The following is a 12,870-nucleotide window of genomic DNA, read 5'->3' on the forward strand; positions in this document are numbered from 1 at the left end:
TTCACAGTCACTATCTCATCATGTGTGGATGGTAACACGATGGTTATGTTTATTGTCATTTTTTTAATAGTCTCTATTTTGCAGATTTTCTTTTATAGCCATGCATTTTTTTTACAGTAATTTTAAGTAGAAGATAACTCAGAGAGAATACATTATAGGGTCGAGGGGTCTAGATAAGATAAAGGTCCAGGCCCCGCCTAGACCTAGGACATTTGAATTCTAACTGCTGCTGAATGAACAGCAGTGTGATCTTGGGCAAATTATTTTACCTCTCTGGGCCTCAGGTTTTTCTTCTCTCTACAATGAACTCTATAATTCCATGATTCTGTAAATTGGAGCTCTCAGTAAGCAAGAGCCAGCAGAGGCCTGAATAATTAGAAACATGACTCTATGTGTGGGGATGTCTCTAAATAAGGGCCATCTCTAAACTTCCAGAGTTCTAGAGGATCCGATCAGATGCTTCTTTTGTTTTCATTTTTTTTTTAATGTAGTTTTCGTGTGAACTTAATATCTGTGGTTTTCTTATGCCGCCCCTGAATGAAACACAAAAAGAGGAACCATAGCCTTCTCTTTGTCCTCTTTGTCCCAGCATGACCAACCACTCTGCTGGCCTCCCTGTCCCCATCCTGCCACAGTGTCTCTGAGGCCCTGCATAGAATCGTTCAGGGCCAGCTGGCGAAAATGCCTTCTATTTGGCCTCTGAAATTTGCCAGGACTCTGCCCACATTTCCCAGAATTGTTCCCTTGCCTCTTTCGCTTTCCCCTCAAAGAACACAAACCCCAGGAGTTGGGCACTCAGGTTTTTTTTCTCCAACCGGACCACATTCTTAAGGACTCCATTGCAAAGTGAAGAGGAAGGAAAGACAGACTGCAAGTGTTTGTTTCTTTTCTGCTTCCTGATTTCGTTTGGGCTGTGGTCAAAGCCATTAGTGTGAGGGGCTCACCCGTGGGCTCTGCGGTCACCATTTCTGCTTACTAAGAGGACAGGGAGGTATGGTGTGGTGCAGTGGGCAGAGTCCTTGAATCTAGCCTCCTCTCCTGCTTCTGCCCCCAAAGACCTATCACTTCATTGCTGTGTCTCTCAGGAGGGTCCCAGTTACAAGAGCCAGTTGTGAGTCTCTCTTCCCAGATCCGAGTTCAGACTCTTCCCATCGGTAGCTTGAAATTGGCTACCGTGCAAGCATTTGTACCCTGGAAATCAGCAAAGGCTGCAAATCAGGACCCTACCCCCGTCGAGAGCAAGTTGTCAAGCATTCACCAGCACACCACTGAGGGTATGTGCCAGGCCACGCTGTGTCCACAATCCTCTGAGAGCATTTGTTGTAAGTGCAGGATCCCTGGGCTCCACTGCTGACTCTGGAGATAGAATCTTTAGGCGCCTGAGGTGATTCCAAAGACCTGCACACTGGAGCTGGCTTTCTAATGAGTGGTGGAATCAACAAATTACACATCCTTAGAGATTGTTGTTGGTTCTTGAAAAAATTCTGCTTCTGGATGCCACACGATGTATTTTCAGGCTCCGAGCAGTCATCACATCATCCACCACTAAGCCGTCTTTTTCTTGCAAATCTGGGGACAGCTTTGCTCATGACTGAGCCTGCTGATGTATTTCTACCTTGATAAGGTAATTCCTGCTCCCAGGTCTTACCTCAACCTGATCCTACGATGGGAGGTCCCTGTAATTAGCTGGCCCTCACTAGCCATGGCTTCGGGTAGCCAGTATTTCTTTTCAGAAGTGACTTCTCAGGGGAAAGCTGAAGAGCACAAGGCATAATGAGGCACCTACCGATGTCTCTCCATGCCCTGAGTTCCCTTCTGGAATGGAAAGTCACGCTAACTGCACAGGGGCTGGCCTGTGGCGTACTGCTTTATGCCACGTTGGACTTAATGGCAGCTCTTGCTATGATCTGGGGAAGGAAGGAAATTGGTGCCAAAGAGGGAACAGAGGCAGGGATGTTGTAAGTGTCTTGAAATTCTACTTGACAACACTTAGTACACTGCCGGCAGAGAGACCACGGCAAAGCAGCCACCAGGAATGTCTTCTGGAAGCAAGAGGACGCTGGGTTAGGGAGGAACCTATTACCTGCAGGGAGAAGCACCAGGTCTGTAATGCGGGGACTTCAGAGCTGTGGGATTCCTTTCCGATCCCTCTCCTGCCTCAGTTGGCCAGCCGGGCCCTAGGTTCTCCTGCTGTCTGATCTTGACAGGAATGGCTTACTGTATCTATCTCTGATTTCCTTCCCGTCTCTCTACTTTCTGACCCCAGCTTTTCTATCTGCCTTCCAGAATCCCTCTGAGTTAGGCCCTTCCTGCTTCCTAGGCTCCGGTGTCTTTTTCTGCCTCCAGCCCTCCACCCTTGACGTTGGACAACCGCCTCTGGCCGCCGGGTGCGGGTGGAAGGCTCCCCAGAGCCTCTTCAAGACGTGGTAATGGCCCCGCGCTCTCGGTCTCCCTAAACTGATGGAGAGGCCAGACCCTCCCCACTTCTCTCCGGTGAATGGCCGCTGTCTCCTGAGAAGCTGGGTTGGGGATCTGGGGAGGCAAGAGAAGATTCCTCAGACCTGGGGAAGGGGGTGGGAACGCACGCCCGCTGGGGCGCCCCGAGAGGCTGTCCGCGCTCACCCAGGGCAGGAGGCAGGGACCCAGTCTGCAGATAGAACGAGAGAGAGGGGACCTCACTAGGGATCAAAGTTCAGGCTTCCTCCTGAACTGACCCCCAATCTCACCCCGAATTACTGTCGTCTTCTCCAGAAAGTGACTCTCTCGCCAGGTCACGTGGGCCCCGGCCTGGGGAGGGGAGCCTGGCAGCCCCCCCCCCCCGCCCCCGCCGCTGCGCACCACCTCTCCCTCCTCCGCTCCCGCCTCCCGCCCCCCGCCCCGGCTCCGCCCCGCCCGTCCCCCGCAGCGCGCCCCCCCACCCCGGTCCCCCACCCCCGGCTGCGCCCTCCCCGGGTGCGGGCGGCCGGCGTACCGCAGGGCTGAGCCCGAGCCGGCTCCGGCTGTCTGCGCGCCGCGCTCCAAGGCAGCGGGGTGAATGGACGGCATCCAGCCCGGCCGGCAACTTGAAAATAAAAATAAAACAGAGAGAAAAGAAATAAATAATAAGGAGCGCGCCAGAAAGCCAAAGAAAATACGATCGCCAGGCCCGAGCGGGCTGCGAGCCTGCAGCCGGCCCTCGGCCGCGGGCCTCTGGCACTGGAGGCGGCGGGGCCTTTGTGCTCCCCCGGCCACCCCCTGCGCGTTTCTGTCCTAATTGAAGAAACACAATCCCCGGGCTGCGCAGCGACGCGCCCAGCGGCCTCCGGAGGCCAGAAGGGGCCGCTGGCTGCTGGCGCGGCCGCCAGAACGCCCCCGCCCCGCAACAGGGACCGGCTTGTTCTTTGTGCCGGCAAATATTTATTTTGGTTCAAGTGGACGCCTTTCCACAAAGACCACCTGGTTGTAATCAATAACACCTATTTTCAGATAATCTGCCGCTCTCTAGGCAGAGCCCACGGCACTCACCCAAACAGAGACCTTTTCAAAGGACATTTTAAATGGACTGGATTCAGAGGGCTGGAGGAGGGACCCGGGCTGGGGGGAGGGGGGGGTGAAGGGCGGAGGGGAGGGGAGCCCGCGGACCTGGGTGGTCAGGCCGGAGCTGGGCCCAGGCGCTGCCAGGTGGCCCTCTCCCCTGGGACCCTGATGGGGGTGGGGAGAGCTTCCAGGAATGTTTCTCCAAACAAATGAAAACCTTTCTCTGGTGGGCCAAACGTTGCTGTAGACGTAGACTTCTAGAAACTCTGACAGTAGCTTCCTCTTCCATCCCGAAGAGCATCTATTTGTCAGATCAGGACTTGGGCTGGAAGCAGCACCAAGGGCACTCGGGCTGGCCAGCCTCCGAGGAGCACCTTGCTTGTAGAGTGAGCATCAAACTAAGAGCGTCTCACAGGACAACGGTTCGTGCAAGAATGTGTGCTGATCACCTCCCTGGGGCTGGCTGGCATGTGCGAGGTGTGGATGCAGCCTGGAAGGAGGTGGATAAAAGCCTGCCTTCATGGAACTTACATTCCACTGGGGAGAGACAGACGGTAAACCTGTAAGTAGGTAACATATTCAGAGAGAGAGGTGTATTACAGGAACAAAGAGATATGTGAAGACGCTTTGAAAACTGTAGATTGCTTTGTGTTTCAGTTCAGAGGTGGAAACATCTCTCTGGGCTGCTTTGTCTCCTCCGTGGCAGGTGTCAAGGAGGTGAGTCCATACAGGTGGAAAACCCCAAAAGAGTCGGCAGGTGCTGCTGGCCCCATGACATTTCAGGTGGAAACGCAGGCCTGGGTTCAAGACCACCTACTAACCTAATTTCAGAGCCTCAGAATCCTTCATCTCGGATGGGGCTCAGTAACACCCACCTCGATGGGTTGCTGTAAGGATTAGATGAAAACTGATAGCCTGCTTCACTCCATGTTACTTCCTTCCTCCCCAAAATGCCATGTTTTAGTCAAGTGATGCAGTATCCTGGTGTAAAACGCCATTTTTAGACTTTTCATAAGATGATTTCAGATTTCTAGGTGAAGCATGGAAACCAAATAAGTCCTGGAAGCTGAAACTGGGGATTGCTTTCACGGGAGGTGCTGGGCTGGGTCCTTCTGCGCTCAGTGTCGTCTTGACTCTGGCAGTAGGATTGGCCCAGCCAGTTGGTCTGGGTGCCTGCCGAGCCCACAGCCTGACTCAGGGAAGAGCCAGGCTTGCTCTGCAACATGGGACTCTCCTGGCCACCACTGTTGGGCCCTGACCCAAGGACAGCTAAGCCATGAGCTCCAAGTAAACCTTGAGGTGCTCAGAGTGAGGTGACTAGTTAGCTTAGCAAGTAAATAACTCAGCAGGCCTCCTCTCAAATATTTCAATGGGAATATGGAGAGATCGAGGCATGACATAGTGGACGGCCACAAGGGAAGATGTGAAGCAGGTCTCTTAGTCATGGGAACTTAGGAGCACGTTCTCTTGAACTCCCTAGGCTCTAGCAGCTTTCTTGTTCCAGCTCCATGAGGCTGTCTGTCCATTTTTGCCAGATGTCCGTCTTCCTCATTGCCATGGGTGTTTTAGAGTAAATTCCCAGTACTTGAGGAAACCAGAGTGAGTGCCTGCCCCTTACAACTCAAAGGCCCACCTTTTATTAGGCCTGTCTAAATAATGTAAGGCTATTCTCTAACCATAAGCAGCCAGGGTGGGGAGAGGCATATAATGGGCACAATATAAATCCGTTCAGAAGAGTTGTCCTTTATCAGTTAGTAAGGGCCTCCCTGCTGTCAGAGGATCTGCTGTAAAATCTCAAGAAATAACTTCTCATATCCCAACACTGTTTTCTCTGTCCTCAGAGATGGTCAGGAAGAGGGGACAAGACTGATTTACTTAGTCCTTTGTGCTGGTGGGGCCTGGCTGGGGCTGAATTTATGTCACTGCTCTTCATCAAGAATGTGGCTTTCTCCTTCTGATGAGATGTCCCTCAGCATTGATTGTTAGCTCGGAGCTTGCTGAGAGATTAAACTTGGGCTCAGACAACCCGGTGGGGGTCGATGGCCCAGGAAAGATTATGATAAGGCAGGGGTGAGGGACAGGAAGAAGGGTGGTGTGCTGGAATTTAGGATAATTGAATTTGCTGTGCAGCCAGCAGTTATGACCTGGGTCATCCGCTGGATCTTGGGTCGTAAATCCACTAAGACCAGGAAATTCCAGGGTTAGGCCAATCTTTCCATTTTTTCTCAGAGACTAAGATGGTTGAGGATTTAGAGAGGAATGGTTTTCACCTTCTAAAGAAGCTGTGACTCTGAGCAAACTAATATTTTTGCATTACGATACTTAAACGTGTATTTCGGAAATCAAGTATCAGTCCCTCTGTCTTTTTGTCAAGTTTCTCCCAGGAAAACCAGCAGGACCTCCTATTTATGGACAATTGTCTATCTGCTCTGATTACCCAAAGTGCTGGAGGTGGAGTGGGCTCCCTCCAGGGGCCTACTGCTTGTGAATTATGAGACCCTGTTTTGACTCCAATTTTCTCTCCATTGCCTTTCGGGCATTTGCTAAGGCAAAGCTGTGGGACCATTTGTAATTAACCCACAACAAACTGAACAGCTGATCTCCTGAAATCTAGATATTTCTTGCAAAGTAAGACTTGACCTAAGGCACACTGTATGCAAGTAATTTTTATGGTGTCTCCAGAATTTTCTGGAAATGCTACAAATACTCCAGGATATTCCTCTTGGAGTGAACCAAATTTCCCATAGGTGAGCTGCTTGAATCCTCTGGGTGAATGCAGGTGTCCTAAGAATGAAGGGCAGCTTAGGGGATGACTGTGTCTTTGGCCACACAGGTTATTGTGGGGATGGAAATCCTCACTTTCCTCTGCTACCCTCTCTTCACTTCCATCTGACCGAAATCTTCAAGGGTTGGCTTTGAGCACAACCACCAAGTCTAGGATTTGTTGCTGGATTGAAGCCACTTGGAAATTTGGATCAATGGGAGTTTTGTGTCTTGGATTCTGATAAGATGATCACTGAGGTTTGTTAAATATTCAGCATGGAAAGAAGACTGAGAACCATCTTTGGCAGGTTTTAGCTACAATCCAAATTCAGTTTGCTTTTCAGAATCAGTGGCAAGTTCCTATTTCTTCCCTATAGACTACGTCCCTTGGGAGAGACAGCTTGAATTCTTCACATAATGGTCTCAGGTGGATATCTTACGTGTATTGGTTTCCAAGTAGTCAAATATTCTATTATGATTTTTTTAAGACAAAACTTTGAGTTATTCAGAAAAAAACTAGGTAAGTGGAGGTTCCTAAAAAAGACAAGGACCGAGCAAAGGAAAGGGAAGTTGTCAGGAAAAGCTGGGGTATCTGGAAAGTATTGCTAAAGTATGGGTGGTACTTGATTAAATATTTCTGAAAGCCAGAGCCTAGAGGCAGTACAAGAATCATTGGGAAAGAAATACTGCATATTCTGGGGAAACCAATCAGTACCAAACACTGGCTTGGTAAAAATTGCCAGCAAATTATAATAGTGCTCTGGTCTTATACTTTAACTGTATCTCTCACATGTTTATTTTCTCTGTGTGTCTCTGGAGTTAACCATAAAGACTGGGGACAGACACCTTACCCTGCCTCTCAGACCTGCTGGGCAGCTGGACCCTGGACATGTTCTGCCCAGCAGGTGCAGTTTGACAAACAACAGGCATGTATCAGACCCTTCCATAAAGCCACGCACTTGCTAGGTCCTAGGAATTAAAAAGAAAACATTGGACACAGCTCCTGCCCTTCATGTCCTTATAGTCTAATGGAGGACACAGGCCTTCAAATACAAATAGATCTGGATCTTAGCACCGATTGATAATCAAAAGTAATTAAAAAGTTGATGCCATTCTTAACCCCAGCCTCCCTCAAAAAACACTTGTGGCATATCCGAGAGTATTGTTTTTCCACACTGGCCGGACATATCCTTCCCCATCTCCTTCCACTCTCTCCCCTGGATACCCAGCTCAAGATTACTTGTTTCATTTGGGAGTGCCTGGGTGGCTCAGTTGGTTAAGTGTCCGACTTCCGCTCAGGTCATGATCTCACAGTTTGTGGGTTCGAACCCTGTGTTGGGCTCTGTGCTGAGAGCTCAGAGCCTGGATCCTGCTACAGATTCTGGGTCTCCCTCTCTCTCTGCCCCTCCTCTGCTTGTGCTCTGTCTCTGTCTGTCTCTCAAAAATGAATAAATGTTAAAAAAAATTTTTTTAAAGATTGTTTTATTTTATGCCCATCCCCAACCAGCTCCTAGCTCCTTGGTCTCTCTGGTTAACTCCTATATCTTTCTTTCCTTTCTCTTGTTGTACTCTAGATTCTTCATCTCAAAAGGTGTAGGGGTGTGTGTGTGTGTGTGTGTGTGTGAGAGAGAGAGAGAGAGAGAGTACAGAGACAAGCAGAAACCACATTAGTGAGATTTGTAGTCCCTTGTCCTCACCCATGGCCCAAACATACATACGTTCAGCAAGATTTGTGCAGTTTTAAATGTATATTTCCAGATCTTCCCTTTATCTGCTTCTCTTCTTTTCACCTTTCCCTTTCCCTTCTTTCCCGTTCTTTTCTTTTCTCTCCTAAAGTATTTATTCTTGAAGCCATACAGGGAACAGAATGAGGAAAGTATCAGAGTGCAGTGTTATCAGGGCCTGCCCTGGGGGACAAGAGTGTCCCGGAGTGCAGTGCTAGTGTCCAGGTGGAGTAAAGACAGTACCCATGGGGGACAAGGGTGCGGCCTGTCATGAGTCAGGGCTTGAGCAGATGGAGGAGGGTGTCCCTGCAGAGGGGTGGCCTGGCTTGGGGTGTCAGAGCTTGGACAGGATGAGGAGGACATCATATGGAAGCATGGCCTGGTCTGGGGTAAGGAGGGAGCCCATGTAGTGAGGTGGCCAGGGTGGGAACTGAGAGCCAGAGCAGAGAAAGGAATGTCACAGGGGGGTGGGGGTGCAGCAGAGATAGGAGACTGGTTGCATGCAGGAGGACTGATAAGTAAGTGCCTAAATTATGCTAAATGGAAGCCATGTTTCTCACTGTCAAATAAGGGAATTACAATACGGAAAGGGAAAGACTAGGGTGAACCCTGTGGTGTTAGATTGGAAATGGACGCATCTGAGTAAATGTCAGGTTTTCAATATAGATGGAGAGATAAAGAAATAACTATGGACATCAATGTCTAATCATATCTGATGGTTAATTTTAAGTGTCAGCTTGACTGGGCTAAGCGTTGCCCAGATAGCTGGCAACACATTATTTCTGGGTGTGTCTGCGAGGGTGTTTCTGGGAGAGATTGGCATTTGAAACTGCAGACCAAGTAAAGATCTCCCTCACCAGTGTGGGTGGGTGTCATTCAATCTGTTAAAGGCCAATCGGTTGGGTAGAGCAAAAAGGGGGAGGAAGGGTAAATTCTCTTTCTCTGCTTGAGCCAAGGCATCCACCTTCTTCTGCCCTCAGACACTGGCACGCCTGGTTCTCAGGTTTTTGGAGTCAGACTGGGATTTTCACCATTGCCCCGACCCCTCACCCCATTCTCTGACCTTTGGATTCGCTTGGATTGAATTACATCACTGGCTTTCCAGGTTCCTCGGCTTGCAGATAGCACGTTGTGGGACACTTCGTCCTGACGATTGCATGAACTAACTCTTATAATAAATCCCTTCTTATCTCTCTCTCTCTCTATGCATCCTATTGATTCTGTTTCTCTGGAGAATCCTAACACAGCATATGTATACATGTAGATATCTCTGTGCGTGCGTGTGTGTGTGTGTGTGTGTGTGTGTGTGTGTGATGTATGTGTGTGTATGTACATATGCTACCTAACTCTGTCCCCTGGAAAGGCATGGGAGCAGTGACCCTGCAATAGCAGTGAGCACACCTAGTACCCAGATTTTGGGCTCTAAATATCATTTTCCATTAAAAAGAACCAGCGATCCTTGGAGAAACAACTGATTTGGGGGCTAGGCTAGGGAGCCCCAAATACATTGTTGGAAAAACAAAGAAGTGCTCAAAGATTGGTGGGAACTATCAAAGAGCACAGATGCCAACTTTAATGGCATCCCACTGGGGCAAGATCATCATCAGATTAAACAATGATAAGAACACATATCTAGTGGATAGAATTAGAAACCATGAGTCTCTAGAGACATAAATAAATGAATACATTGAAATTTGAAGGTGAATGAGATATTTACATGATTTCAAAGTACCTACCCACAAAACACAATACTTGTTGATTACACAGGGGAAAAGTACAGTGGACAAGCTTGGAAGACACTACCTTTTTTTTTTTTTTAATTTTTTTTTAATGTTTATTTATTTTTGAGACAGAGAGAGACAGAGCGTGAACAAGGGAGGGGCAGAGAGAGAGGGAGACACAGAATCTGAAACAGGCTCCAGGCTCCAAGCTGTCAGCACAGAGCCCGACGCGGGGCTCAAACCCACGGACCGTGAGATCATGACCTGAGCCGAAGTCAGACGCTTAACTGACCAAGCCACCCAGGCACCCCAGGAAGACACTACCTTAATCAAATCACCAAAACGAACTTGATCAATAAAGGGATAAGTTGAAAGTGTGTGCCATCCATAAAGTGCATGGAGAAGGTAGCATCCCTCTGTGATACTGCTGTTGTAGATGCCTAGCCTAACTCTAATAATGAGGAGATACCAGACAGCTCCAAATGGAAGGCCATTCTGCAAAATAACTGGCCTGTAATATTCAACATTGTCAAAGTTCTAAAAGTCAAGGAAAGGCTCGGGAATGCTGCAGACTAAAGATGTGGGACAATAGGGCCCCTGGATGGATCAGTAGGGCCCCAGGGTTATGAGATCAAGCCCCTCATCATGCTCCTTGCTCAGTGGAGAGACTGCCTAAGATTCTCTCCTTCTGCCCCTCTCCCCTGTCTCTACTCTCTTCCCTCTCTCTTAAAAAAATTAAAAAAAAATTAAAGATATGGGACAACTAAATGCAATTGGGATTATGAACAGAATTCTTTTGCTACAAAAGGCAATAGTAGGACAATTAGCAAAGAGTGAATGGTGCCCAAATCTGTCCATATTTATTCTCCTCTTGAATACATCCCTTGTGCAGTTTCCAACGGCCAACCTTTCTGAAGGTATAAAATGTGCTTCTAGTTCTTACAGTGACTGTTCCTAAATAAAGGTGCTACTATCTGAAGGAAAAAGAAATCTATGTTAATTTTCTGATTTTCACAATCGCACTGGGTTACGTAGGAGAACGTTGTTTGTAAGAAATACACTCTGCAGCATCTGGGTGTGATGGAGCCATCAGGCTGGCAACTTATTCTCAAGTGCTTCAAAAAAAAATGTTCATTGTAAATTCAACTTTTCTGTAAGTTTGTGACTGTTTCAAGCTTTTAGAATTTTTTAAATTAAAATAGTATATTCATGATATACAAAGGAATTGGAGAGTGTGATTCGACTCTTATTTTCTGATATCTGAGAACGACAGACAGCTACTTGCCAAGACAATACCTCGCGTTTCCATAATTCTTTTCAACATGCGGAACGTTTTTACTTACAGTGTCTTAACTTGACTCCCGTGACAACGCTGTACGGTTATGACGATAATCTTCATTTTACAGATGGGAAAATCAGGCTCAGATGTAGTATGTCATAATTAGGATAGTGGAAACGACCGGCTTCATACCCAGGTCTCTCTGACGCCATCCCTGTTTTTTTAATCTTTTATTTTTTATTAGAGAGAAAGAGAGAGAGTACGAGAGGGGCAGAAGAAGAGGGAATGAGAGAGAGAGAGAGAGAGAGACAGAGAATCCCAAGCAGGCTACATGCTCAGTGCAGAGCCCAACCGAGGGCTCAATCCCATGACCCTGGGATCATGAGCTGAGCCCAAATCAAGAGCCAGATGCTCAACCGACTGAGCCGCCCGGGTGCCCCTCCCTGTCCTGTATGTATTCTCTTAGCGTATGGTCTGCAAACAATCTGGAGCCAAGCTTACTAGGCATAAAATCCTAGCTCCCAGCCTCTACCTCTTAGCCGATTTAAAAACCCAACCCAGCATTTCTGACAAAGGGCATTTTTCGCATTCTTTCATAACAGTCTCATTTTATTTGCAGCTTCCTGCAGCTGGCGGCATGCTCTACAGACTTCAGGTATAGGCAGAGCCAGCGAAGGGCAGACGCCCAAGTCGGGCACTGGCGAGGGCTGGGGATGGGGAAGACACAATGGCTCTCTGGAAAATCCAGTTTACTCCCACTTTTCATTCATTTGGAAAATGCCTTTTTGACCGCAAAACAAAATCTACCCTGCACTCAACTCTCCGAACAAAGTGCTCACCGGTTACTGAGGATTTAATAGAAGTTCTCCGAAGATGAGAACTAGATGAGCCTAGCACATACCAGCAGATAGCAGTGATTTTAGATATACTTCCTGTACAGTATTTAATAAAGGGTTTTCCACATGTGTCATCTCGTACCTCACAGGAACTCTTCACGGAGACATTACTCAGTTCCTCGGTTCAGAGGTGCAGCTGCGTCGCCTTGGGAAGGTCAGAATTTGAACCCAGGACCTCTGGCATTACATCCTTGCTCATTTATCTACCTAAATTGCCTCTCTCTTCCCACTAAGAAAATACATGAGGTAACTAACTCAGTTAAAATCCAAAAGGTTAGTTTAGCAATTGTAGGTAAGTGAGTGGTCTCACTGGAAACTTTTTCTGTTTCCCCTTAGAGCTTTTAAGCAAAGTGTAAATTGACTATGTGCTTAGGAATTTACCAGCTCAGACAGACTGAAACAATTAGACAGGAGACCAAGTGAGAGTGAGAGAGGGAGACAGACCCCAGGCACGTGAGCCGACATTCCTTTCAAAAGCTTCCCTCCATATCCTTTTGCAATTGGCTGAAGCCCTAGAGGTTTGACTGGCTAAACCACTTCCTCTCAGAAGTGTCCGTCAACCCCCAGGGGAGCCTGGGATTTGTAGTCCTGACGTCTGCTGACCTTTCATAATCCTTCAGATGGACTCCCCGGCTGAAGGAGTACAGTGTCAATTTCAGTAGCTTTCTATATGATGAAGTATCCAGTGTGCTTTTTGCAAGACACAAAGCTCATCCTGGATAAGAGTTGAAGCCCCTGTTTACTTACCAGAGCCGAGTCCCCTGGTACCCCTCATTCTAGTTCTTTATTACCTCCCTTCTCTCCCCCATTCACTGCCTCCTCCCGAGGGCATGCTGGACACAAGCCCAGCATCGCAGCTGATGTAGAGGAACCTCCAGGAGGCAGATCCCCAGCTAGGTGTGGGATCAGGGCTGGATAGCAGAAGAACCATGCCAAAGGGTTGCTGCCCCAAATGGTACCTTCTCGATAGG

The 12,870-nt window shown here is 48.1% G+C and overlaps 1 long non-coding RNA gene across 1 annotated transcript; it reads left to right on the plus strand.

The window, feature by feature from the left end:
* The first annotated feature begins 2,007 nt into the window (after nucleotides 1–2,007).
* Nucleotides 2,008–4,318, plus strand: LOC132661081 (uncharacterized). The gene is made up of 3 exons (XR_009602029.2): nucleotides 2,008–2,102; nucleotides 2,287–2,426; nucleotides 4,223–4,318. It is a non-coding gene; the product is annotated as an uncharacterized LOC132661081 (long non-coding RNA).
* The last annotated feature ends 8,552 nt before the right edge of the window (nucleotides 4,319–12,870 follow it).

Source organism: Panthera onca, chromosome D1, assembly GCF_046562875.1.
Source record: "Panthera onca isolate mPanOnc1 chromosome D1, mPanOnc1 haplotype 2, whole genome shotgun sequence".
Classification (NCBI taxonomy): Eukaryota; Metazoa; Chordata; class Mammalia; order Carnivora; family Felidae; genus Panthera; species Panthera onca.